A 23,449-nucleotide genomic window follows, 5' to 3' on the forward strand; every position below is an offset into this window, starting at 1 on the left:
TAGAGTCAAAACCGACACCGGACCAAAAACCGACTTAAAAATTCAAATCCCGACTCCAACAACGAGTCAAACCGAGTCAACCACCAAAAACAAAACCTTCAAAGCCTTCTATACTAATATTTCCCGGATTCATGAATGGTCAAGTACCAAACATGTGACTAAAAATCCTAGGATAGAACAAATCATGATTGCACTTGTGTGAAAGCGACAAGATAACTCGAAGACCCGCGACGTGGCTCGCGCCTCTTTGAGCAGCCCAGGTGGCCACGTCGCTCAAAACTCACACAACCACTCATTTTCCTATAAATACCCCTCAAATGCCCCCATTTGAAAACTTACGCGAGTGTCCGCCCCCTCTTTTCTCCCTTAAAACTCTCGACTCGACTTTTTAAGTCACAATCCGACGCGTATTTACGACCTACCGATCGTAAATACAAGCCTTACACATTGTTTGGTACCGTCATCGTGCATTAAATCACTTGACCGACCACTTCGACCACTACACCGTCACTAATCTTAATAAAACACTCTTTTTACTTACCAAAACGGTTTTAAACCGAGTCTTTTCCGACCAAACGAGTTGTTACACTTACGTCGGTTTCTCGCCATAACCAAACATGTAAGTATGAGGGTGTAAAAATCCTTCTTTTATCATGTCTTCATTTGTTTTATGACTATAACATGCTAAAACATGCATAAAACGATCCAAAACATGGGATAAACGAGCCAAAACTGAGTTTTAGCCTGAGGCAGAAGCCCCTTATTGTGCACATAGGCTCGCGCCTCAATGGGGTGCCCAGGTCAGAACTCAACCGTGTTTGTTCTCGTCTTTCCCCTTTAATCCATTTTCATATTTGTAATCAGTTTTTACCATTTCAAATATTTTCAAACCTTTTTTATTTTATTTTATTTGTTTTTAACCATAAAACATTTTTCACCCTTGGTTCCTCATACCATGACGGTTAAATCCGTGTTTCGGTGATAATATTTGGTTAATAACATTTAAAAGGTATTTTAAAGCCTTTTATTTCATTTCTTTACATTTTGGGAGGTATTTTAAAGCCTTTCATCATTTCTTCACATTTCCAAAACAAGCATATTAGTCACCAACACAAAGACATGCTTGGTTCTACATACCATGCCGGATTTTAACCCGGGTACGAAGACGAGTATCGACTAATTATATTCAAATGAACAAAACAATTAGTTCATAATTATTTTCAAAACTATTCATGTCAAGCTTGTCAAGTCGAACCTGACACCGAATATCATCAAAATAATGATGATTATTCGAGTCCCGCTCTTCAAATCAACAAATACGGTCTAGACGACCCTTTCAAACCAAATCGGGTCAAATACCAATTTTTTCAATACGTTTTATAAACGTTTTCCAAATGGTCAGAACACGCCATATAACCGTTGGTTGACCCGCGCCTAAACAGGCCCCTTTTCTCTTATTTCCAAAACCAGGGGAGGCCCCCTTACACCGCCGGCATGCTCGCGCCTCATATGGCCGCCTGGCACAGGGCCTGTTCCTTTTCCAGCATTAGACTAGGACGATCCCGACTACGGTTAGCCCGGATATAGGACGGATCAGATGACTATTTGCTCATTCAAAAATCATATTTGTAAAATGCTTTACTAAGACAAATGGATCACGTTATGCACCATAAACCTAATACGGTAAATGGATGTTTAACTTCCGTCTTGCATGCAAATCAACCATTAATCCAACCCGACATCTTATACTTGATACTTGGATTAAATCAACCAACTTAGAAAGCTCTCACATGTTAGGTTTAAATTATTGGATGCGCATACATGCATTTAAACCGTTTTATCAACTTTTGCATTCAACCAACCAAGATCGATCAGTAGAGGCCGCTACCGCAGGCGGGATTGGGTGTCTGATTAAAGGGCTTCCCAATACGTACCTTCACCTCTTACTCAGAAACTTTGGATAGTGGACGACCTTATCCAGGGCGTACGAGAATCATTCTAGAGATAGGATGCTAAAGAGGGACGATTCCTTATCTTTAGTACCTATGTAGAACACTGCTTTGTGCTTCGTTTGACCGAGGTATAAAGTGGATTCGAATGGGTTCCAAGCATCCCACAAATTCTTGGTGGCGTCTCCGAACATCTCTAATTGTTTCGAGACCCTTACCGAGACGAAACCGACCGATCTAAAACGATCCGGTCGAAAGCATTTTTACGCCGCCAAGCGTGGCTTTCAAAAGACCGCTGTATGTCCACAGATCGGCTGGGCTTGCAGGTGGGCCATGTCCACAGGGAGAAATCCCAAATTTTACCAGCAGTAAGACGAGCGGATCCTCTGTGAGACGAGCGTCTTGACTGAGACGAGCGGATTCTATATGGAGACGTTCAGATCTTCAGTCAGACCAAAAAATTTCTTCTCTAGCTCTCCCAGGACGAGCTTCTTCTTCCCAGGACGCTCGAATTTTATTCAGGACGAGCGGATTCTTGTCGGGCCGCTCGGATTGTCCCTGTACCTCACGGATTCAGTTCCACCCGTGGGTATTTCATAACCCGTGTCATTTACTCTTCATTCCTTTGGTCTTCATTGTGGGGGTACTACGAAGGCTTGGATAGCCTAGGCAATTGCTATCCCCACACTATGTCAAAACACTACACATCAATAAACATATAAGTCCCTCCCTCACTTTCTCTCAAAATGGAAATCTTGATCAAAGCATAAAAATACAAATCCAAAATTGACAAAAATGCAATACAATAAGTAAAATGCAAGTTAAGGAGTTAGAATATTTACAAATAGTGGTTTAGGGAGGACTCCACCAAACTCTCATCCATGTATGAGATGTCAAGGGGGCATGGCCAAGGTGTTGTTGATGTTGCTCAACACCTTGAAGAAGTAGTCGAATGCTTGGTCATTGTTATGATAAAGATCCTCAATAAACCTTTGCACATGTTGTTCTTCATTGTGGTCTTGGGTCATAGCATTACCAATATAAGGATTGAATAACCCTTCAAACTCATCATCCCAAAGACCGCATATTTCATCTACTTGTTCCCTAATAGTATCATGAGTTGATGAAAACAACTTCTCTTTCTTCTTGTCATTATGGCCAATGAGGCCTTCTTCTTCTCTTGTCATGAGTGGTGGTGAGCTATTCAAGCTCTCATTCTTGTTGAATAATTCTTGCTGTTTGGATGGAGCATCTTGGAGATTACCCATTTTCTTCTCCCATTGGGTGGTGATTCTTTACCCATAGCTTTTTCTTTGCATCGAGATGCCAACTTCTTCCTATCACTTTCTTGGATATAATGATCAACCATGAAACATGGCTCATGTAGTCGGGGAGCTCTCATTATCTTGTTAAGATTAAAAGTGATTGTTTCATCTCCCACTTCGAGTGTGAGCTCTCCATGTTTCACGTTAATCACCGCTCCCGCGGTGTGTAACAAAGGTCTTCCTAGAATGATAGGAATGTTGGAATCCTCCTCCATATCAACAATAACAATGTCCACCGGGATGAAGAACTTGCCAATTCTTACCGGCACATCTTCCTATACCCCTAAAGGTGTCTTCGTTGATCGATCCACCATTTGAAGTGTGATATTAGTGCACTTGAGCTCTCCCATTCCTAGCCTTTTGCACACCGAGTAGGGCATGACACTCACACTTGCCCCAAGGTCACATAGAGCTTTGTTGATTGTGGTGTCGCCAATGGTGCATGGAATAGATAAACTTCCCGGATCCTTTAGTTTTGGAGGTGAACTTCCTTGTAGGATGACACTACTCACCTTAGTGAAAGCAATAGTCTCAAGCTTCCGGATGGATTTCTTCTTTGTAAGAATATCTTTCATATATTTCGCATAGGCCGGAACGTGATTGATTAATTCCGTAAATGGAATTGAGACTTCCAAGTTCTTCACAATCTCCATAAACTTCCCAAGTTGTTCATCAAACTTAGGCTTAGCTTGACGACTTGGAAATGGAAGTCGAATCACAATAGGCTCCTTCTCTTTAGCCTTTTCTTCATTCTCCTTTGTAACTTCTTGAATGGTGGTGGGTTCTTCTTCTTTCTTAGAGTCTTCAACAACTATTTCCTTGTCACTAGTATTCACAACATCTTCATCAACGGGCCTCTTCGGCTCTTCATACCTTGTACCGATCCTCAAATGGATGGCACTAACCGACTCTTGTCTTGGGGGATTACCTTGAGGTGGCAATTGCCCCTTTTGTCTTTGTGAACTAGAAGATGCTAATTGAGACATTTGGGTCTCCAACATCTTTGTGTGAGCTAGTATGTTGTTGATGGTGATGTCTTTTGCTTGGCTATCCATTTGCATTTGAGTGAAAAATTCTTGTTGGTTCTTTTGCATTTGGAGGACCTCTTTTTGAACATCAAAAACTTGGTCATTTGTTTGATTGTATGGAGGTTGATTTTGATAACTTTGGTTTTGATTGTAAAAGGGTCTTTGAGCTTGGTTTCTCATTGGAGGTAGGGTGTATGTTGTTTGAGGGTTTTGAACATTTTGGCTTTTGTATGAGAGGTTGGGGTGGAATTTGGTGTTTTCATTGTAATAGTTGTAATAAGGGTGCCACTCTTGTATGCTTGGAAAGCATTCACTTGTTCCCCTACATTCACTCTGGTCATGTCCCAAAGTTCCACAACTCTTACATACTCCACTTGGAATTGATAAAGATTCCACCATGGCATTAACATGTTGCTTAGGTGATTTGGAGGCCTCTTCAAGTTTAGCCATAGCCTTCTCAAACTTCAAATTAATGGTGTCAATATGAGCACTAAGTTGAGCACCCAATTGAGTAATAGAGTCCACTTCATGCTTTCCTCCTCTAGTAGCCTTCCGAGGTCTACTATATTTTGAGTTATGGACCGCCATTTCCTCAATCTTGTTCCATGTTTGATTATCATCAACTTCGGTAAACATACCATTTGACCCCATATTGAGAATGTTTCGGGATTCTTCATATAGACCATTCCAAAATTGTTGTACAAGGAACCACTCGCTAAGTCCATGATGTGGACAAGATCGACAAGTATCCTTGAATCTCTCCCATGCTTCATACAAAGATTCCTCATCCCTTTGTTTACACCCGGTGATTTGGGCCCTCAACATATTAGTCTTCTCCAGAGGATAGAACTTTTTGTAGAAAGCAAGTGCCAATTTCTTCCAAGAGTCAATACCAAGAGTAGTATCTGGGCTCTTCAACCATTGTTTCGCGGAACCAATCAAAGAAAAAGGAAATAAGACCCATCGAATTTGGTCTTGAGTAACTCCGGTTTGGGAAATCGCATCACAATAGTCACAAAAATTCTCCATATGAGAATGAGGGTCTTCACTAGGCATCCCCCCAAATTGACTTCTCTCAACTAATTGTATAAATGCGGATTTTGCAATGAAATTACCGGTTAAGTGTTGTGGTGTAGGAGTACCTGTTGGAATATGTGTCCTCCGACAATAATGCGATCACAATTGTCGATCATATTGATCACATGTTTAATCTCATTTTTAAGAGTACGTAAGGGATGATTCTTTTTATAGTCAACTGATCAACATAAATCGGTAACGATTAGCTTGCTAGAGTTTGACGTTACTGTCGTAGGACAATGATTTCTTCTCTTTTAATTTAAGTTTGCATGCATAAGATTTGTAAATTAATTTTATGACTAAATTAATTGAAACATATAAGAATATGTAAAGTAATGAGATATAGATTTCTAACAAGCGGTATCAAGAGCACAAGGTTGTTTGCATGCAAATCGGTTATTGTTTTTCCGAGTTATACGATTAACATATAAAACTTATAAATTTGTGTTTATTATGACATATCACGAAATTTATTATGCATGTTAAAGTTTCTGGTCCTAAAATGTTTTAGGATATTTTGGTTTAATTTATGGATTTTTATTGTTCATTTTATTTAATATTGGCATTAAAATGTGATTTTTATGATAAAAATGTCATTTTTGGACGAAAATTAGCTAAACTTCGAATTTTCCAGTGGTTTTTGGATATGTTTTCACATATATTATTTTTAGATGATTTGGAAATTTTCAAAATTTTTGGAGTTTTATGCTCGAAATATGGATTTTTCATGATAAAAATCGAATTTAAATGAAAAATAGGTTAATATGAGAAATATTTCGAATCTGGTCATAGAAATTTAGTATGTTGTAACATGCAATTTTACAAGATGTGTGTAAAATAATAGGCTATAATGAAGTCTTCATGCATGATTTATGGATTTTTGATGAAAAATAGCATAAATAGTGACTAAATTAGTGAATAATTGCTAAAATATACTTCATGACTAAGGAAAAATGTCACATGTTGCATTTTATTATCTTTTTCAGATCTAAAATTGAAAAGTTGGTGAATATAATTTTTCTCATATTTTTATGATTATAATTGTTAAATCCGATAAACCGCAACAATGTTTTTCCCGATAATTTTCGAAATTTTAACCTAAGTTTTTGAACATTATGAGTGTTATGGTATTTTTTAAGAATGTTCATGAGTTTAAATTTCAAATTTCAAATTAATTAAAAAATTTTGTGATTTGTTTGAAGTTTATAGCATTTTTATTGTAATTTTGAGTCCTCTAATGAACAATTTTAAGAAATATAAGTTAATTATAGTCAAATTGTTAGTGGAGACTAATTTTGAGTCCTAAGATGGTTAGGGTAATTAACTTGTGCATAAATATGATTTTATGTAATTTATTGTGATTTTAAAAGGTTGAATCACGCAAATCCGTAAAAAACCGATTAATATACGATATTGGCTCCTTAAAGGCGATTTAGCATAAAATTGGGCATGTTCATACATATTATAATGCTGCATTTTATTTATGATTGTCATAATTTTATTTTATATAATTTTGAATTATGTAATTTTTACTTTGTATGACCTTAGTTTTTAATTGGTATTACACGAAATGTATGGGAATATCGATTCGGTTGTAATTTATTGTGATCTCGTATCACCGTTTTGTAATTTAATAGATTTATTTTATTTTAATTACAAATGTATAATAGGAAATTATGTAATTTTTTATGTAATTTATTTATTTCGGAGTTCTTTGAAGACGGTGTCACTCAAGAAGGCGATACATAAAGACGGTGTTACCTCGAGATGCGTGCCAAAACCGAAGTTCAAGGGACCAATGGAGTTGGTTTCCGAATATGTAATAGTTAATCAGATTTTCTATTTTAGGAAGGCCATACTAGGATTTAATTTATGCTTTGCATTTTATTTATATGTCGCATGCATCGCTAAATCGCCATAACTAAAACATGCATCATCTTTTAATCGAGTATATCAACCGTGTCAATTATAATTATCGTAGTTCACCGCTTTAGTTCACTTAAAACGTGATAGATAATAAATTGACTTGACCTCTCGCTAAAATAATCAATTGAGACATAGCCTTACCAAAAAGTAGAAACCATGACAACCTATTTCGTGAGGGAGTGCACTCGGCCACACCGGGGTACAAACCTTGTTACGTAGGGGAAGTGGGTGATAAATGTCTATCCACCGAATTCATGTTGATGAGGGTTTCATCGGCCACACCGTGCCCAAGTTAATGTGGGTTTGGATCATGGACACATTTATTCGAAATTTGGATTGAACTCAACAAAAGTTTTTCGATAAGGGTTTGATCGGCCACACCGTGCCCTTGTCGGATGTGTTTTGGGCTAAAGATAAATGTTAATGTAATTTTATCGACCAAGAGTTCTAAAAGTAGAATCGATTAAAGAGTTAATCCACCGAGTTATATTGATAAGGGTTTCATCGGCCACACCGTGCCCAAGTTAATATGAATTTGGATCTTGGAATCATTTATCATAGTTGGGTAGAGGTCACTATGTAAATGCTTTACTTGTTATTTACAAGTATTAATAAAACGATAAATGTTAAGTTTTCCACTATTCCGTTATCATATTGTTCTATTTCTTTACCACAATTCATATACGATATCATTTCGATTTTTGATTCAAATCTCCATTAAAACATCGTAACTAAAGACAAATTTGATTTTTGCTTCTAAAACCTCAAATGAACCATTGCTAAGGATCTCTTGTAAAGAGTATAGATATAAGTTATTCATTATCAAACAAGTTTTTGATTCTTGACTAACACATCTACTTACAATGAATTGTTTCTAATTTTGGTAACTAGATTTGTTGGAAATCAAAATTGACCAAAATAACGCAACCACTTCAATGAAAGTTTTAAGACTAAACAAACGAATGAAGAGTAGTCTTCATGAAATTCAATTTTGCTTCTCTAAGCAAAGACTCATTGAAATGAGTGGGAGCATTCTCTTAAACCGTTAAGATGGGATGAGGTTCAAAGAAGTAAAAATAGAATGGAATTGATACAAGGTAATGTTAAAAGTAACGTTATTGAGAATGACAATACTAAACCTATCAATCCCGACCGATAAAGTTTTCATTGTCTTAAATGTTGGACACTAGAAAGGAAACTACCCCAAATTGTTAAAGAATAAGCAAGTTAGTTGTGGGACATCTAATAAGACTTAGTTCTTTTTTATTTAATTGACATACATTTTGCTAGTACTACTTCGTCAAATATTAGAAACCGGTGGTGGTTTTCATCATTATGTTTGATACATAGGATGATTAGAATATGACGACTAGCAACAATGAAGTCGAGAGATAGAGTCATTGTGTAGTAAATCTAGTTTTCGGGTTTGGAGTTGTACTTAATTGTGACTATTAAGTACATAAACTCTAAATAAGAATACAAACTTGTTAAGATACAAAAGAGGTTTCACTTTCGTGACCCTATACACCACGATTTAATGTATGGCTAGCTCATTATCAAGGTGATTATATTCTAAACCAAACTAGAATGATATATCATGAAGATGATGCAAGACTCAAATTGGTAACCCAAGATTAAACCTTAAATTCTGGAATGATGAACGCAAAGAGTTATCGAGTACTCTTAAAACCATTAGATCTTATGGTATATGCGTATCTTGTATTCAAAGCAAGATGTCTCGTGCCTTTTGGTTGAAAAGGAGATCGGGAATGTAAATCATTGATACAAAATAGGTTGATCATTTACTTTTATCAACGATTTAAGTTGACGCTAATGTGTTCACTTAATAAGATAAATAGAGAAATCTTTGAAGAATTTCAAAGAGTTCAAGGAATCACGATTTAATCGTGATGGGATTATCAAAGTGAAGACTTTGATATAAGCCAAAGGAAAAGTGATATAGTATCACAAGTTAATCTCTCTAAGCACGCATTATGGAATAATGTGTGGTTGGATAAGAATTCAAACGCTATTCGATATGGTTTGGACTTCAATCAAGTTACTATGAGTTACTTGATCCTTTTGGGGATTTTATCATTTTGTCTAGATTATTTGGCCACTAAATCTAAAACGATTCATATGAGATATGAAATGGTAGGGTACCATGTTTGTAAGTTTTCACAAGAAACAAATGCTCAGTTTTTCCCTTTCAATTATCACGAGTACGACGGGTTTGCGGCTCATGAAGCTGTCTTTCTAAAATACAAGTTTATTTCTAGAAGACAGAGTGGGAGAAATTATTCAAGAGCCACAAAGAATGCCACAAATAATGTTATGTCACAAGAAACTGGTCTTTCTTGTCTACATGAGACATTTTGTGTAAGATGTTGTTTCTTTAAAACCTAGGAGGTTAAAGTCATCACTTGTTAAAGATGATGAATTCATGTTACTTTTAAGAAAGTAAAGAGCTTACAACTTACAAAGAAATTATTTGATTCAAGTTGATTACTTCTGGAAAGTAATAAACATATGACTTACATGAGAGTGTTTAAGTCACAACTCAATACAAGGCTTAGAGCCATGAAAATCCGAAATAAAAAGCTTGATTAGTGACAAAGGGTTTTGCACTAATCAAGAGAGATTTCAAGGCTTGATTGGTTGCAAAGGGTTTTGCACTAGTTGAAATGCTTAAGTCTATTTGGATCTTCTTAGGGATTGTGTTTCATTATGAGGATATACATACAAAAAGTGAATCTAAAACCCATTTCTTCAAAAGAAGGAATGTATTCAATACATGTCATGAGTTTTGTAGATTCTTACAATCCTAAGATAATGTGGAACTTAAGAGAGGATCTTAAGTAGGACATCAATGAGTTGGAATCAATGTTTTGATCATGTTATAAAACTTTTCTCGATAAGTCGAGAAGTTGTGTTTATACATGGAGTTTAGTGGGAGTTACGAAAATTTTAATTAGTCTTATATGTGGAGGACACACTGATCATTGGGAATGATCTAAGACTTATGGAGTATTATAATACATATTTAATATCCGGATTTATGAAGATAAATCCACATGATATTAGCGTCAATAAGAAGTCTCGATAAGATTCATGACTAGTTCAATAAAATTGAACATATTTGATTGATTCCATTTGCTTCCGCTGCCGGATCAATTAAATGAGTAATGATGTATAACACTTCATATACTTTGAGTATGATGAATTGTTTTCAAAATCGAATTTAAGTAATCTTTACCAAGTAAGCCATAAAGATTACCCTTTAGTGCTTGCAGAAGCATTAAGGACGTAAAGCAAAGTGTTTATGATGCAATTTTGTGTAAGGGTATTACACAAATGAAAATTGACAATTGAGATTGCGCATGGTTTGCGACAAAACCATAATCAAAACACATCAGGATGGTTAAGATACCATTGTGGCTATGATATTTAAGAAATAGATTTTCTAGAATCGTTCTAGGCAATAAAGAACAATGAGAAATGATTACAACGGAAATTGAGCACACTTGCAATCATGGGATGTGCAAGAGAGATGGGTCCCGCACACTGTGAAAACAGTGGGAGCTATTCTAAGGCTAGAGAGCCTATGTCTTGATTGGATCTCGACACGTACTCAGAAAGTTTTGTAATGCAAATATATACATTAAAAAGGAAAACGAGTATGTAGTAAGGTTGAATAAGGTACAAAAAGTTGATAAAACCTACTAACCAAAGCCTTCTGATAGGCTAAACATGATGAGTCATGTAATTTCAATTGAATTGAAATGAACAACTACATACTAGATCAAATTAGATTATAGAACATGAAATAGTAATCAGGCATTGACTATTCATATGTGATAATCGCATTTGTCGTTTGAGTTTTACTTTAAAACTCTTTTATTATACTTTGTTACATCCAAACGGGTTGTAGAGACAACATTGAACCCCGTTAAAGTCAACCCGGATTAACATAATATTAGCCCATAGTCACTTGTATGAGGTGACGTCTCGAAGTGACTAGAGTGTGATGCAATTGATGGCAAGTTCAAGTGCCATAAAGTCATGTGAGATGACTAGTCGATCACATAGGCAGACTGTTAGGAACACTTTGTCGGGCAGTGACCGCTTATAGAGTTCTGGCAAATTTATAAAGCCTGGTCGTGGCGAGAGCTACTATAGTATTCTAATGAATCGATTCTTTTGACTAAAGACTGTTCGCCTAAGATGGCACAGTTTCAGATTAACTTTGATTTGTGTTACTACGACCTTCGTAAATGGGGTCAAATGGGCATATTTTGGGTTTTGATGGCTGTGGCTAGTCGAAGGGAATAAGTGCGATAAGAATTGTCCACCCCCTTGTCAGGGTTAAAACAATAACTCAGGGCCACTCGAGGAGTAATGAACTGGAAATGCGTGGCCACGCTCGGAATGTATCTATGATAGATAAATCCGGTCAATCAGTTATTCTCCAGATCGAGGAAACCACTCTCGATATGATCACTTGCAAGTACGACCCGAAAGACACCTTGCATTGAGTGGGAGATAGTAATAGGACAAGAGAATTGGTGATGCACACTTGTCGAGGACAAGTGGGAGATTGTTGGAATATGTGTCCTCCGACAATAATGCGATCACAATTGTCGATCATATTGATCACATGTTTAATCTCATTTTTAAGAGTACGTAAGGGATGATTCATTTTATAGTCAACTGATCAACATAAATCGGTAACGATTGGCTTGCTAGAGTTTGACGTTACTGTCGTGGGACGGTGGTGGTCAGTTGATCCCTTAAGGTCACACCTAAAGGATGATGCCCTTATCTGTAAAGTTGATTAATTGTATGACGATACAAGTTGATCAAATCCTTAAAATTGAACAATTCATTTGTGAGAGAGAATATTAATTTCTTATTTTAATGAGATTAAATAAGATTTATTTTGGTAATAAAATGCTTTATTACTAAAATTGTTTATTGTTTGAGAAACGATAGAAATTATAATGAATGGTTAATTATAATTACAAGATGTTGTGAATTATAATTTTATGACCCATTTTATTTATGTGATCAAGTATCACTACTCAATTTGTTGAATGTAATTTAATTAATTTGTAAAATGATATTTATGTGACAAATATGCATTAAATTAATTAATAACATGTAACATACTACATGTGACATATTGTGTGACAAATGACAAAATGACAAAAATAAAATGGTAGTCCATTTTAAAGAAGTGGACCGAAATATTGTGGGTGGTAGGCTTTAGTGGGTGATTATTTTATGTGATAAGAATAAATTAATAAAACCTACTCTACCTACTCTACCTATTCTTACACACCTACAATATTGAGAAGAGCAAAAGGAAAAGAAATGATGCCATTTTGGCTCTACCCCAACCGTGACACTCCCCTTTGATGATGGGTTGTTGGTTATTATTTTCCTCTCTTACACATTCATATGATGATAATTCATTCACATGCCTCTTTCTCTCTTTTCTTTCATTTTTCTCCAAAAACTTGAGAAACTTTGATCCAAATTGCTCTAAAAGATTACTAAAATTATTAATGTAATATATGAGTGTTAGTAATCAATTTTAAGGTAAACTACTAATCTAATATCTAGCTAATATTATTTAGTGGGGATAAGGGATAGTCTTGGGTGCAATCAAGAAGAGAATCTCTACTTTGGGATTTTTGGAGGATCATCCTTATATATGGAAAGCTCAAGAACTAACAAGAAGGAGATCTTGTTGTGGTGCCCATAAAACCGAAATCATGTAGTAAGGACAATGATTTCTTCTCTTTTAATTTAAGTTTGCATGCATAAGATTTGTAAATTAATTTTATGACTAAATTAATTGAAACATATATGAATATGTAAAGTAATGAGATATAGATTTCTAACAGTACCATTTGGTAGGTTCTTCTCGGTTGGTACGGAATGTGATGAAAATTTAGTCATTGTGGGTTGATTTTGTGGTTGGTTTTGTGTTGGGTTATCCTCTCCTTCCCTTGCAAAAGGGTTGGTAAACTCAATATTGTTTGGTTGAATGTCCACAATCTCACCAATACCTCTCAAAGTATTTCTAGCAAGTCTTCTATTGTTGGTCAAAGTTCTTTCAATTTCAAGATCAATGGGTAACAAGTTACCTTGTGATCTCCTAGACATGCAAAATATCAAACAACTCGAAAACAATTAGAACAAACCTTGAGGAGTTTGACTTCCCCAAGGTAAATAAAGACACAACAAAAAACAATCAAAGAAAATCAAATCAAGTTAACACCGTCCCCGGCAAAAGTGCCATTTTTGGTTCGTCGGTTTTGTTACTTGTCGTCAAAAGTTACCTTGACCAAAACAATATTTATAACTTCACAAACTACTCTACTCTTAGTAAAGAGATAAGTAAAGGTCGGATCCCAAGGGACGGGTATTGATGTAGGATTTTCGATTGCAAATGGTTGTGTCTAAGGGTGTCACAATTTGGGTTGAAGTAGGAGATCAACTAAACTAATCAACAATATAAAAGCAAAGCAATGAAAACAAGCAAGATGATTAAAATGAGATGTAAACAATTGATTAAAAGCACTAGGGTGTCATGGGTTCATAGGGGATTCATGGGATTTGATCATACAAACATGTTCTCTACTATATGCAAACACTTATTGTTGTGATGGGATCGAGTTAGTGTATATCTTACAATCCCTAAGAAGGTTAGGGTCTCAGAGCCGAATCGATTAGATTGTACAACACCTACAAGTCGACTTAATCCTTCCTATCCAACTATATGCATGGTCTAATGAAACTCGAGTTGGTTTATGTCTTATAAGTCTCATTGAAAAGGTAAGTGATGGGTAAAAAATGCAAGGATTCATAGGCTCGCATTTCATCAAACATAACATGTGCATAAGTTGAAATCACAACAAGCAAGCAAATTAATTATGAAAACATATTAGATTAAGCATGAATCAATCCCCATGTTGGTTTGCCCTAATTCCCCATTAACCCTAGTTAAGGAAACTACTCACTCATTATCAAGTTTAACATGCTAACAAGGTTATCAATCATACTAGCAAGGCAAAACATGATGAACAAATGAAGATGATTAACAATAATTAAAAAGGGATTAAGAGAGAATTATACCTATAAAGATGATTCCCAATAATAAAGCAAAGAATAATAGAAGTACTTGATGATTGATGGAAGGTTGTCAATCCTCCAAATAAACCAAAAATAATCTTCTAATTACCCAAAATAAATGATGAACAATAGAGAAATTAAGGAAAGATTAAGAAATGAGATTTGTATAATGCTAAATTAAGAGTTGATTACAAGATTAAGAGAGTATTAAGACTTGATTAGGATAAGATTAAGATGAGATCATAATCTAGGTAGTACAATGGGGTATTTATACTAGAGATTAGGTACAAAGATTAGGGTTACTAAGGGCTTAAATGACTATTAAGACCCTTAAGAAAAGTTTAGGAAGTGCTCCTCTACAAGGAGATGCTCATCTCCGTTTTGGTAGTCTCCAGGAAATACGCTCGTCCCGAGCGTCTAGGCAGTAGGTACGGTGGAGTCTGCAAGGGAATCCGAGCGGATCAGGGAAAAGACACTGGGATTGGTTGGCTTCAAGACGAGCGCCTTGGCATCGGGACGCTGCAGGGAGCCGCTCGGATCCTGGGTCAGGCACTTCTCTTTTCTTCTTTCCTCAACAATCCTCGGGGATCCTGTTGAGGATGCAAGGATCCTTTTATCATTGCCCAATCTACTTTATTATCTACATAGGCCTTCTAGTATCGTCTTCCCTTTGATGCTTGGTCATTGAATTCGATCAATTTAGCTCCATTTTGCCATGAAAATGCAAGGTTTGCACTCCTCTCCTACCAAGGCAACAAAACCTCAAAGAATATGCAAAATGGGAAACTAAAGATAGTAAATGACCTAATTATGCACTAAAAAGCATAGGAACGAGTCCAATTCGGGGACTAAATATGCTCAAATATGAGTCACATCACTAATCTACATGCATGCAAAGAATAAGAGTGAAAAGTTCCTTGCATTGTTAATGGAAATATATGGGCACAACTCAAGGACTTCATCCTTGCTGTTGTTCTTGAGCTTATGTTATGAGGATGATCCTCCAATACCCAAATCACCAAGTAAGGTGATCTCCTTTGGATGCACCCAAGACTATCCCAAAATACTACTAAAATTATTAACTAGATAAAAGTAGTAGTAACCTTATAATATGTAATATTATTACAATAATAATATTAGATGATGTATATTATTATTTGTGAATTTTATTTTGATTATTTGATCAACAACTTGATCAAGTCTTGGTGAGGAAAAATAAAGAAAATAAGTCTCCTTTTTCTACTCAACAAAACAAGCCAAGAGACTAAAATTGGACAAATTTTTTTGACTTAAAAATTCCCCCATGCAAATGTGTAAGATGAGGTATATATAGGCCTCTCAAATGTATAGAAATGAGAGGAACATCTCATGTGAATTATGTCACAAAATATGGACAAGTGGAGGTCATGTTGGACTTAATAAAACCGGTCCATATGTATCATTTGGTCCATTTTGATTTTCGACATTTGTCCCACAAATGCTTATAAGTCTTATATTTAATTATCTTACATAAGTACATATTAATTTGATCATTTAACACTTAAATAATACAAATTAATAACTAATGACTACTTAACTATCATGTAGTAATTGAACCATTTTATCAATATAAAATGTATCTTATGAACCCTTATTAGTAAATTTTACAACCTCTTGTAAATTTAAATAGCAAATTACCTTTACCTCAAAACTTATACACATATCGTATAAATTTAATTAATTGACTATTAATTATTAAATTTCAATTATTTATTAATTAATTATCGAATAATTAAATAATAAATCTCCTTGGCCCGAGTTCGTAACTCGTCATCAAATAATACATTCACTTGACTTATTAAAAGTCAATTAATACAAGAACTTAATTAATTTGTATCTGATACAAATAATTACTTTTTCCATTTGGGCATCATCATATAGGTGTGACCTAAAGGGATCAGCTGATCACCGCCGTCACACGACAGTAATGTCGAACGCTAGTCAGCCAATCATTACCGATTAAGGATGACCAGCTGACAAATAAATAATATAAATCCCTGATATTCCTTTTACGAGATTTAATATGTAAACGCACTTATTGTGGAGGACACTACTCCAACACAAACCTCCTTATGTCGTCATCTCCAAGTCAAAAGAACAAGTAACCAAGTAACATTTTTTTTTATTCCTAATCTCTCATTTTGCCTAGATCTCCCGCCCTTGCGGGTTTTCGTTCTAGGTTTTATTCCTTACACTACTCTCATGGCACGCATCTCAATTCTTCATTTTACCCGGAGCGCCCTTTTGGGTTTTCATTCCGTCCTCGGCCATTTACCCAATCTTGCTTAGGCGCCCGCCCTTGCGGGTTTTCACCTAGCCGGGTTATTATTATATTTTTTTCTTCTTTTTTTTTCATTTTTTTTAACTTGATTGCAAATAAAGTAAAGCAAATACAAATGGAATTCCCTCTCCCATGCTTGATCTTCACATTGCCCCCAATATGAGGAACAACAAAAAGTAAGACATGGAAAAGGTAAAAGAAATACATACCAACACAAGTTAAGTACCGGAGGAATCTCCGTTACCATCGCTCTTAGAGGCATGATCCTCCTTCCTAACATCTTGGGCCGTAGAATGTTCACCCAACTTTGCAACACTAACCAAAGACCGAACAAGCTCACGTGTCTCCAAAAGCACATTAGTAAGTGCCTCAAGGTTATCATCGGTCTTAGATTGCTTAGCATCGACTTCCTTCCTCCAAGCATCAACTTCTTTCATCCAAACTTGGTCATAAGTAGTCACATGAGTGGTAGCAACGGGCCGACTTGTTGTGTCATCAATACCACTCCTAGCACCATCACCCTCATCCTCCTCCTCATTCTCATCACTCTCCCCATCATCTAAAGGGTCAAGGTCGGGGTCAGCGTAAATATGGAAATCTTCTGTCACCTCTCCATAAGTCAAGGGATCATCAACCGGGCGAGGTAATTTCAAATAAATGTCATTCTTAGAACCCCAACACCAAAAGTATGTACCCTCTACCGCACGTGGCCGTAACATATGAGATTGTATCAAACAAGGGACATTCAAAAGGTAGCTATCCATCAATGGTATCTCATCCTCTTCCACACCTATCTTCAAATGTTGCATTATCAAGGTCACCAAACCCCCACCACCAATCTTAACTCCAAAATTTGTACCCAATTTCAAGCAAGATTGTACAAAGAGATCAACCCAATCGGGTACACCCACACCCTCCAGAGTCATAGCCCACAAATAACCAAATTGAACACGAGAAAGTTTGGTGGGATCTCCCTTACAAAGGAATGTATTGGCTATCAAACGGTGAGCAACTCGAAGACATGGGTGATTGATATAAGAGTTAAGTTCACCTTGCTTGTGATTTGTATCCAACCCCGTCAACTCCTTCCACCATGTTCTACTAGAGTCCTTCTCAAGACCCACATACTTCACCTTACTCATCTCCTTAATGCCAAAAGCCTTTCTCAACCCGCATAAGTCATAGAATGAGGTTGTCCTTTCAAACGGAAGGTGATTTTAGGAGTTTTAGTGGACGCTCCCGACAATGATAATGTGGATAAGAACTATAAAGTGTATCTCCTATAAGTGTGAGCCCCCTTAGCCATGAAATCCTCCAAACCAACATTTTTCAACAAAGACTTCACTACATCAAGCATACCCAACTTCTCTAGTGTGGTGGGACAAATAAACCGTGTTTCCACCATATGACGCTCATGCAAATCATCCCAAAGATCTCCTTGCTTAACGGTCAAAGTAGCAGGGTTGGGAATGAGGATTTTTCTAGGAATAATGGTGGGTGTTTTTGTCGTGGTGGTGTGGGTAGTCTTTTGCTTTTTTTGTAGGTTGGTTAGAGGTAGTAGCGGGTGTGGTTTGACGTTTTGTGGTCCTCATCCCGACAATGACAATAATGCTCAACAAAGAACACCCTCCAAGTATACAACAACAACAACAAAGCTCTCTTACAACTCTGAATCTCCCTCAATAATGAATAATCTCAACAATTTCAATCACAACTTCCAACAATTCACCAACAATTACTCAATTAAACAATATGAATGCCTTTAAATTAAAGCCAGAAGAAAAATTCAAGGAAATAATTAAAAGGAAGAGACAAATGATTAAATTTTTACCCAAAAGATGAAAAAGTTGCCACTTTGTAATGAGAAATGATGATGTATACTCCTTATTGTTGAATTAAACCCAATTTCCGACTATTTTAATGCTCAAAGTCGAAATTTTCGAAATCCCTATTGCTAGGGTTCCAAAAATTTCGAATGGGATACACTCGAATTACAGCAGAGTCCCAATTATGCAGAAAATTGAAATTTATTATGCCCTGCTCGAAATTTTTGAAAGCCCCAATGCTAGGGTTTCAAAAACTCGAAATTTGTTAACAAAACTGAATGGTTATTACTCCTTTTTGCAGAATTGAAACCCAAATTCGACCCTTTTGATGCGGAAAATCAAAATTTCTGAAATCCGGGTAAAAGAACTCGAAAATTGCAACAATTTTTGGAATGAATAACAAAGGAACTGGGTAAATTGAAGGAGTAATTAGAAATTAGAACTCGAAAATTTGCAACATTTTTTTTTTGTTCTTTTGATTTGTGTGTTGATCGAAATGAAGAGACAAAAGAAAGACGGAGTAGATTATACCTGGTGTTGAGGAGCCACTGGGGTCGGGTGAAGGCGTGAGTGGTGCGACAGGTGAAGCAGAAGGGGCAGCCGCTGGGGGCTGTTGGTGGCCGAGAAGCGCGGTGAGGAAAACAGGAAAACGAGCCGCGGGAGGGTGTCAGGTGCCGAGTGGAGTGGCTGGAGGATCAGGACTGGAGCCACTAGGGGGGCTTGGTTTGACAAGGAGAGTGGCTGGTGTTGGTTGTTGCTGCTCGTGCTGCTGCTCCTTTCTTTTTTCCTCTGTTTCTTTTTTTCGGTTTTAGGGCCTTTTTTGTATTTTTTATTTTTTTTAATAAACCTACAAAACCCAAGCAAAATTAAAGTAAATTAGACTAATTAAATAACAATGAAAATTAAACTAACTACCTAGAATTAAAATAAACAATAATTAAAAACAAATCGGGTTGCCTCCCGTAAAGTGCCTTAGTTAATGTCATGGCTCGACATGAGAATGAGAAGGTCAATCGTCATAAATTGGGTCGACAAGATCAATTCCCTCGACCGCTTCTTTTTGAAATACTTCATAATATGGCTTAAGACGGTGCCCATTCACTTTGAAAATCGTTTCCGTAGACGGACTACGAATCTCCACGGCTCCATGTGGAAATACTTCAGTAACAATAAATGGACCAACCCATCATGATCTTAGCTTACCCGGAAATAACCGAAGACGAGATATATAGAGCAACACCTTTTGACTAACGGTGAATGTCTTTCTAGCAAGCATCTTGTGATGCCATGCCTTTGTTCGCTCCTTGAAAATCACCACATTTTCATACGACTCATTCCTAATCTCCTCTAGCTCTTGTAATAGCAATTTCCGGTACTCACCCGACTCATCCATTCTCATATTCAAAGTCTTTACCGCCCAAAAAGCTTTGTGCTCAAGCTCGATCGGGAGATGACAAGACTTACCAAACACCAACCGATATGGTGACATACCAATCGGAGTTTTATAGGCCGTTCTATAGGCCCACAATGCATCATCCAACCTCAAGCTCCAATCCTTCCGACTCGGATTCACTGTCTTTTCTAATATGGACTTCACTTCTCTATTGGACACTTCGGCTTGACCATTTGTTTGAGGATGGTAAGTGGTAGATACCTTGTGAGTGACACAATATTTCTTTAAAAGTGTTTCTACCGTCTTATTGCAAAAATGAGTGCCTCTATCGCTTATCAATGCTCTTGGAATTCCGAACCTAGAAAAGATGTTAGACTTGATAAAATCTGCAACAACTTTAGCATCATTAGTCCTAGTGGGTTTAGCTTCCACCCACCTCGACATATAATCAACGACAAGAAGTATATATAAGAAACCATGAGACGTGGGGGAATGGACCCATAAAATCTATACCCCACACATCAAAAATTTCACAATAAAGCATAGGGGTTTGGGGCAATTCATTACGACGAGAAATGTTACCACTTCGTTGACAATTGTCACAAGTTTTGACAAATCCATAGGCATCCCGAAATAAGCTTGGCCAATAGAAACCGCAATCAACCACTTTCCTTGCGGTCCTTCTAGCTCCAAAATGACCTCCACAAGCATATGAATGACAAAAAGTTAGAATAGAACTCATCTCATTTTCGGGAACACACCTCCTCACCACTTGATCCGAGCAATGCTTCCATAAGTAAGGATCATCCCAAACATAGTATTTGGCATCACACGTTATCTTGTCCTTTTGTGACTTTGAAAAACCTGTAGGAAATTCATTGGAAACAAGAAAGTTAACAATATTAGCATACCAAGGAGAAACGGAAGTAAGGGAAAAAAGTGTCATCGGGAAATATGCCACGAATAGGCTCTTCAAGCCTTTCTAAATTCAATAGCCGACTCAAGTGGTCCACAACCACATTCTCGGCTCCTTTCTTATCCTGAACCTCAATGTCAAATTCACTTAGCAACAATACCCAACGGATAAGTCTCGGCTTAACCTCCTTCTTTGTCATCAAGTACCTAAGAGCGGCATGATCGGTGAACACCACCACCTTAGTACCAAGTAGATAGGATCGGAACTTCTCTAGAGCAAATACTACCGCCAGCATCTCCTTCTCGGTAGTAGAGTAGTTCTTCTGGGCCTCATTGACAGTCATAGAGGCATAGTAGATCACATGAGGTACTCTCCCAACTCGTTGACCCAAGACGGCACAAACCGCGTAATCACTAGCATCACACATAAGCTCAAATGGAAGAGACCAATTTGGAGCTTGTATGATTGGGGCCGATGTGAACTTCTCTTTTAACTTGTCTAATGCCTCCTTGCAAACCAAATCAAACTCAAATTCAACCTCCTTTTGCAATAATTTGCATAATGGTGAAGCAACCTTGGAAAAGTCTTTGATAAATCTTCTATAGAAACCTGCATGACCAAGGAAAGAGCGAACTTCGCGAACATTAGTAGGATAAGGAAGGGATTGAATAGTATCAATTTTTGCTTTATCAACCTCAATACCTTTAGATGAAACCACATGCCCAAGAACAATACCTTGTTCCACCATGAAATGGCATTTTTCTGAATTTAAGACAAGGTTAGTGTCAATACATCTCTTAAGCACAAGAGATAAATGGGACAAACAACTATCAAAGGAATCACCATGCATGGTAAAATCATCCATGAAAACTTCAATGAAATTCTCAACATATTCAGAAAATATACTAACCATGCATCTTTGAAAAGTTGCGGGAGCATTACATAACCCAAATGGCATGCGTCGATATGCAAAGGTGCCAAATGGGCAAGTAAATATGGTCTTTTCTTGATCCTCGGGCGCAATAGCAATTTAAAAATAGCCCGAATAACCATCTAAAAAGCAATAATAAGGCTTACCGGCAAGCCTCTCAAGCATTTGATCAATGAAATGTAAGGGAAAGTGATCCTTCATTGTTACCGCATTGAGTCTACGGTAGTCAATACAAACACGCCACCCCTTTTGCACTTGGGTGGGAACCAACTCTCCATGTTTATTTTCTACAACTGTCACTCCACTCTTCTTAGGCACAACTTGTGTGGGGCTCACCCACTTGCTATTGGATATTGGGTAGATCATACCCACTTGCAAAAGCTTAAGAATCTCTTTCTTCACCACCTCCATCATAGGTGGGTTCAATCTCCTTTGTGGTTGCCTCACCGGCTTAGCATCTTCTTCCAAGAATATGTGGTGCATACAAGTGGTTGGATTAATGCCCTTGATATCGGCAATAGTCCACCCAAATGCAAGCTTATTCTCTTTAAGAACCTCCACCAACTTTACTTCTTGCTCCTTGGTGAGCTTGTTAGAAATGATCACCGGTAAAGTTTCTCCATCACCTAGAAAAACACACTTCAAATAGTCGGGTAACGGTTTCAACTCTACCACGGGTGCCTGCAAAACTGAAGGTAACAATTTCTCACGAGGCAACATTAGTGTTAGTGGTTTAGAAGATGAAGGTATAATGGGATAATTTTCAATCTTGGCTAAGAAAGCCACAACTTCCTTTAAATTATTAGATAGGGAGAAATCTAAATTATCACAAGATAAACTATTATCAATAGCCACAAGTAATTCATCTCCTCCATCTACATTGAACACATCCTGCACTAAAGGCTCCAAAACATCACTCATGAAACAAGAATGGTCATCACGAGGATACTTCATGGAATCATAGATATTAAACTTAACCACTTGACCATCGGCCTCCATAGTGAGAGAACCATTAGACACATCAATTTTAGTACTTGCGGTTCTCAAAAATTGCCTACCTAAAAGTATAGGAGCCGCTTGTGAATCATGTTCCATTTCAAGTACATAAATATCAGCGGGAAATATTAATTTATCCACCATCACAAGTACATCCTCAACCACCCCCTTAGGATAAGCATTTGAACGGTCGACCAATTGAATTACCACTCCCGTTTTAACCAATGGTCCCAATTTCAAAGACGTGTACAAGGAATAAGGGAGTACATTAATTGAAGCACCTAAATCTGTTGGGGCTGGTGTCCTCTACAGTTAGTGCAATAACATTTAAATCTCTAAAAGGATCAAAGGGTATACTTTTGTATTATTATCAGTTGGTCCACGTTTATCAATAACGGTTGGCTTGCTAGATAAGTTTGACATTATTGTCATACTGATGGCGGTGATCAACTGGTCCCTAAAAGTCACACCTATAGGATACGTTTGAGAGATGTGACGGTATGAAAATACAGTCATGTTGATGCCTAATTTGACTAAGCAGTTAGTCGGAGTTATTGACTAATAATTAGTCAAACGCGATGTTGAGATAATTATTTAATACGGATTAAATAATAATGGCTAA

General features: G+C 36.9%; 1 non-coding gene across 1 annotated transcript; it reads left to right on the forward strand.

The window, feature by feature from the left end:
- Positions 1–5,020: 5,020 nt before the first annotated feature.
- LOC141603539 (small nucleolar RNA R71) lies at positions 5,021–5,127 on the forward strand. Its single transcript, XR_012525409.1, has one exon. It is a non-coding gene; the product is annotated as a small nucleolar RNA R71 (small nucleolar RNA).
- Positions 5,128–23,449: the final 18,322 nt, after the last annotated feature.

The sequence above is a fragment of the Silene latifolia genome, chromosome 9 (assembly GCF_048544455.1).
Source record: "Silene latifolia isolate original U9 population chromosome 9, ASM4854445v1, whole genome shotgun sequence".
In the NCBI taxonomy this organism is placed as follows: Eukaryota; Viridiplantae; Streptophyta; class Magnoliopsida; order Caryophyllales; family Caryophyllaceae; genus Silene; species Silene latifolia.